This window comes from Aegilops tauschii, chromosome 5, assembly GCF_002575655.3.
Source record: "Aegilops tauschii subsp. strangulata cultivar AL8/78 chromosome 5, Aet v6.0, whole genome shotgun sequence".
Taxonomy (NCBI): Eukaryota; Viridiplantae; Streptophyta; class Magnoliopsida; order Poales; family Poaceae; genus Aegilops; species Aegilops tauschii.
In genome coordinates this window covers 425,147,086-425,153,818 of record NC_053039.3, presented here as the reverse complement: position 1 = coordinate 425,153,818, position 6,733 = coordinate 425,147,086, and positions in this window count along the sequence as shown.

Sequence of the window (6,733 nt, the reverse complement as noted above, 5' to 3'; positions counted from 1 at the left end):
CCTATATAAAGGGGGGGAGGGAGGGCAGCAACCTACAGCCTTGGGCGCCTCCCTCCTCCCCTGCAACACCTCTCTCTCTCTCGCAGAAGCTCGGCGAAGCCCTGCCGGAGACCCGCTACATCCACCACCACGCCGTCGTGCTGCTGGATCTCCATCAACCTCTCCTTCCCCCTTGCTGGATCAAGAAGGAGGAGACGTCGCTGCACCGTACGTGTGTTGAACGCGGAGGTGCCGTCCGTTCGGCACTCGGTCATCGGTGATTTGGATCACGGCGAGTACGACTCCATCATCCACGTTCATTGGAACGCTTCCGCTCGCGATCTACAAGGGTATGTAGATGCACTCCTTTCCCCTCGTTGCTAGTAGACTCCATAGATGCATCTTGGTGAGCGTAGGAAAATTTTAAAATTATGCTACGATTCCCAACAGTGGCATCATGAGCCAGGCCTATGCGTAGTTACTATGCACGAGTAGAACACAAAGCAGTTGTGGGCGTTGAGTTTGCCAATTCTTCTTGCCGCTACTAGTCGTTTCTTGTTTCGGCGGCATTGTAGGATGAAGCGGCCCGGACCGACCTTACACGTACGCTTACGTGAGACAGGTTCCACCGACTGACATGCACTAGTTGCATAAGGTGGCTAGCGGGTGTCTGTCTCTCCTACTTTAGTCGGAACGGATTCGATGAAAAGGGTCCTTATGAAGGGTAAATAGAAATTGGCAAATCACGTTGTGGTCATACATAGGTAAGAAAACGTTCTTGCTAGAAACCTACAAACCACGTAAAAACTTGCAACAACAATTAGAGGACGTCTAACTTGTTTTTGCAGCAAGTGCTATGTGATGTGATATGGCCAGAAGATGTGATGAATGATATATGTGATGTATGAGATTGATCATATTCTTGTAATAGGAATCACGACTTGCATGTCGATGAGTATGACAACCGGCAGGAGCCATAGGAGTTGTCTTTATTATTTTGCATGACCTGCGTGTCATTAAATAACGCCATGTAATTTACTTTACTTTGTTGCTAAACACGTTAGCCATACAAGTAGAATTAATCGTTGGCGTGACGACTTCATGAAGACACAATGATGGAGATCATGGTGTCATGCCGGTGACGAAGATGATCATGGTGCCCCGAAGATGGAGATCAAAGGAGCATAATGATATTGGCCATTTCATGTCACTTTATGATTTGCATGTGATGTTTGTCATGTTTACATCTTATTTGCTTAGAACGACGGTAGCATAAATAAGATGATCCCTCACTAAAATTTCAAGAGATGTGTTCCCCCTAACTGTGCACCGTTGCGAAGGTTCGTTGTTTCGAAGCACCACGTGATGATCGGGTGTGATAGATTCTAACGTTCGAATACAACGGGTGTTAACGAGCCTAGCATGTACAGACATGGCCTCGGAACACACGCAACACACTTAGGTTGACTTGACGAGCCTAGCATGTACAGACATGGCCTCGGAACACGGAGGACCGAAAGGTCGAGCATGAGTCGTATAGAAGATACGATCAACATGGAGATGTTCACCGATCTTGACTAGTCCGTCTCACGTGATGATCGGACACGGCCTAGTTGAATTCGGATCATGTTTCACTTAGATGACTAGAGGGATGTCTATCTGAGTGGGAGTTCATTAAAAATTTGATTAGATGAACTTAATTATCATGAACTTAGTCTAAAATCTTTACACTATGTATTGTAGATCAAATGGCCCACGTTGTCCTCAATTTCAACGCGTTCCTAGAGAAAACCAAGCTGAAAGATGATGGCAGCAACTATACGGACTGGGTCCGGAACCTGAGGATCATCCTCATAGCAGCCAAGAAAGATTATGTCTTAGAAGCACCGCTAGGTGAAGCACCAATTCCTGAGAACCAAGACGTTATGAACGCTTGGCAGCAGCGTGCTGATGATTACTCCCTCGTTCAGTGCGGCATGCTTTACAGCTTAGAACCGGGTCTCCAAAAGCGTTTTGAGAAACATGGAGCATATGAGATGTTCGAGGAGCTGAAACTGGTTTTTCAAGCTCATGCCCGGGTCGAGAGATATGAAGTCTCCGACAAGTTCTTCAGCTGTAAAATGGAGGAGAACAGTTCTGTTAGTGAGCACATACTCAGAATGTCTGGGTTGCACAACCGCTTGTCTCAGCTGGGAGTTAATCTCCCGGATGACGCGGTCATTGACAGAATCCTCCAGTCGCTTCCACCAAGCTACAAGAGCTTTGTGATGAACTACAATATGCAGGGGATGGAAAAGACCATTCCCGAGGTATATTCAATGCTGAAATCAGCGGAAGGGGAGATCAGAAAAGAACATCAAGTGTTGATGGTGAATAAAGCCACTAAGTTCAAGAAGGGCAAGGGTAAGAAGAACTTCAAGAAGGACGGCAAGGGAGTTGCCGCGCCCGGTAAACCAGTTACTGGGAAGAAGTCAAAGAATGGACCCAAGCCCGAGACTGAGTGCTTTTATTGCAAGGGAAGTGGTCACTGGAAGCGGAACTGCCCCAAATATTTAGCGGACAAGAAGAAGGCCGGCAACACCCAAGGTATATGTGATATACAAGTAATTGATGTGTACCTTACCAGTACTCGTAGTAGCTCCTGGGTATTTGATACCGGTGCGGTTGCTCATATTTCTAACTCAAAGCAGGAACTACGGAATAAACGGAGACTGGCAAAGGACGAGGTGACGATGCGCGTTGGGAATGGTTCCAAGGTCGATGTGATCGCCGTTGGCACGCTACCTCTGCATCTACCCACGGGATTAGTTTTAAACCTCAATAATTGTTATTTAGTGCCAGCTTTGAGCATGAACATTGTATCTGGATCTCGTTTAATTCGAGATGGCTACTCATTTAAATCTGAGAATAATGGTTGTTCTATTTATTTGAGAGATATGTTTTATGGTCATGCCCCGCTGGTCAATGGTTTATTTTTGATGAATCTCGAACGTGATGTTACACATGTTCATAGTGTGAATACCAAAAGATGTAAAGTTGATAACGATAGTCCCACATACTTGTGGCACTGCCGCCTTGGTCACATTGGTGTCAAGCGCATGAAGAAGCTCCATGCAGATGGACTTTTGGAGTCTCTTGATTACGAATCATTTGACACGTGCGAACCATGCCTCATGGGTAAGATGACCAAGACTCCGTTCTCCGGAACAATGGAGCGAGCAACCAACTTATTGGAAATCATACATACCGATGTGTGCGGTCCAATGAGTGTTGAGGCTCGCGGAGGATATCGTTATGTTCTCACTCTCACTGATGATTTAAGTAGATATGGGTATGTCTACCTAATGAAACACAAGTCTGAAACCTTTGAAAAGTTCAAGGAATTTCAGAGTGAGGTTGAGAATCAACGTGACAGGAGAATAAAATTCTTACGATCAGATCGTGGTGGAGAATATTTAAGTCACGAGTTTGGTGCACACTTAAGGAAATGTGGAATAGTTTCACAACTCACGCCGCCTGGAACACCTCAGAGAAATGGTGTGTCCGAACGTCGTAATCGCACTCTATTGGATGTCTCTTACCGATTTACCGCTCTCATTTTGGGGTTATGCTTTAGAGACTGCCGCATTCACTTTAAATAGGGCTCCGTCTAAATCCGTTGAGACGACACCGTATGAATTATGGTTTGGGAAGAAACCTAAGCTGTCGTTTCTAAAAGTTTGGGGATGCGATGCTTATGTCAAGAAACTTCAACCTGAAAAGCTCGAACCCAAATCGGAAAAATGCGTCTTCATAGGATACCCTAAGGAAACTATTGGGTATACCTTCTACCTCAGATCCGAAGGCAAGATCTTCGTTGCCAAGAACGGGTCCTTTCTGGAGAAGGAGTTTCTCTCGAAAGAATTGAGTGGGAGGAAAGTGGAACTTGATGAGGTGATAGTCACCCCTTCCGAACCGGAAAGTAGCGCAGCGCGGGAAAATGTTCCTGTGGTGCCTACACCGACTAGGGAGGAAGTTAATGATGCTGATCATGAAGCTTCGGATCAAGTTACTGAACTTCGTAGGTCCACAAGGACACGTTCCGCACCGGAGTGGTACGGCAACCCTGTCCTGGAAATCATGTTGTTAGACGACGGTGAACCTTCGAACTATGAAGAAGCGATGGCGGGCCCGGATTCCGACAAATGGCTAGAAGCCATGCAATCCGAGATAGAATCCATGTATGAAAACAAAGTATGGACTTTGACTGACTTGCCCGATGAGCGGCGAGCCATAGAAAACAAATGGATCTTTAAGAAGAAGACGGACGCAGATGGTAATGTGACCATCTACAAAGCTCGACTTTTCGCTAAGGGTTATCGACAAGTTCAAGGGGTTGACTACGATGAGACTTTCTCACCCGTAGCGAAGCTGAAGTCCGTCCGAATCATGTTAGCAATTGCCGCATACTATGATTATGAGATATGGCAGATGGACGTCAAAACGGCATTCCTTAACGGCTTCCTTAAGGAAGAGTTGTATATGATGCAGCCGGAAGGTTTTGTCGATCCTAAGAATGCTAACAAAGTATGCAAGCTCCAGCGCTCAATCTATGGGCTGGTGCAAGCATCTCGGAGTTGGAACATTCGCTTTGATGAGATGATCAAAGCGTTTGGGTTTACACAGACTTATGGAGAAGCCTGTGTTTACAAGAAAGTGAGTGGGAGCTTTGTAGCATTTCTCATATTATATGTGGATGACATACTATTGATGGGAAATGATATAGAATTCTTGGAAAGTATAAAGGCCTATTTGAATAAGTGTTTTTCAATGAAGGACCTTGGAGAAGCTGCTTATATATTAGGCATCAAGATCTATAGAGATAGATCAAGACGCCTCATTGGTCTTTCACAGAGTACATACCTTGACAAGATATTGAAGAAGTTCAATATGGATCAGTCCAAGAAGGGGTTCTTGCCTGTATTGCAAGGTGTGTAGTTGAGCACGGCTCAATGCCCGACCACGGCAGAAGATATAGAAGAGATGAGTGTCATCCCCTATGCCTCGGCCATAGGGTCTATTATGTATGCCATGCTGTGTACCAGACCTGATGTAAACCTTGCCGTAAGTTTGGTAGGAAGGTACCAAAGTAATCCCGGCAAGGAACACTGGACAGCGGTCAAGAATATCCTGAAGTACCTGAAGAGGACTAAGGATATGTTTCTCGTTTATGGAGGTGACGAAGAGCTCGTCGTAAAGGGTTACGTCGACGCTAGCTTCGACACAGACCTGGATGACTCGAAGTCACAGACTGGATACGTGTATATTTTGAATGGAAGAGCAGTAAGCTGGTGCAGTTGCAAGCAAAGCGTCGTGGCGGGATCTACATGTGAAGCGGAGTACATGGCAGCCTCGGAGGCAGCACACGAAGCAGTCTGGATGAAGGAGTTCATTACCGACCTAGGGGTGATTCCCAATGCGTCAGGCCCAATGACTCTCTTCTGTGACAACACTGGAGCTATTGCCCTTGCGAAGGAGCCCAGGTTTCACAGGAAGACCAGACATATCAAGCGTCGCTTCAACTCCATTCGTGAAAGTGTTCAAAATGGAGACATAGATATTTGTAAAGTACATACGGACCTGAATGTAGCAGATCCGTTGACTAAACCTCTCCCTAGGGCAAAACATGATCAACACCAGGACGCAATGGGTGTTCGATTCATCACAATGTAACTAGATTATTGACTCTAGTGCAAGTGGGAGACTGTTGGAAATATGCCCTAGAGGCAATAATAAATGGTTATTATTATATTTCTTTGTTCATGATAATTGTCTATTATTCATGCTATAATTGTATTGTCCGGAAATCGTAATACATGTGTGAATACATAGACCACAACCTGTCCCTAGTAAGCCTCTAGTTGACTAGCTCGTTGATCAACAGATAGTCATGTTTTCCTGACTATGGACATTGGATGTCATTGATAACGGGATCACATCATTAGGAGAATGATGTGATGGACAAGACCCAATCTTAAGCATAGCATAAAAGATCGTGTAGTTTCGTTTGCTAGAGCTTTTCCAATGTCAAGTATCTTTTCCTTAGACCATGAGATCGTGCAACTCCCGGATACCGTAGGAGTGCTTTGGGTGTGCCAAACGTCACAACGTAACTGGGTGACTATAAAGGTGCACTACGGGTATCTCCGAAAGTTTCTGTTGGGTTGGCACGGATCGAGACTGGGATTTGTCACTCCGTGTGACGGAGAGGTATCTCTGGGCCCACTCGGTAATGCATCATCATAATGAGCTCAATGTGACTAAGGCATTAGTCACGGGATCATGCATTGCGGTACGAGTAAAGAGACTTGCCGGTAACGAGATTGAACAAGGTATTGGGATACCGACGATCGAATCTCGGGCAAGTAACATACCGATTGACAAAGGGAATTGCATACGGATTGATTGAAACCTCGACACCGTGGTTCATCCGATGAGATCATCGTGGAGCATGTGGGAGACAGCACGGGTATCCAGATCCCGCTGTTGGTTATTGACCGGAGAGGCGTCTCGGTCATGTCTGCATGTCTCCCGAACCCGCAGGGTCTACACACTTAAGGTCCGGTGACGCTAGGGTTGTAGAGATATATGTATGCGGAAACCCGAAAGTTGTTCGGAGTCCCGGATGAGATCCCGGACGTCACGAGAGGTTCCGGAATGGTCCGGAGATGAAGAATTATATATAGGAAGTCAAGTTTCGGCCACCGGGAAAGTT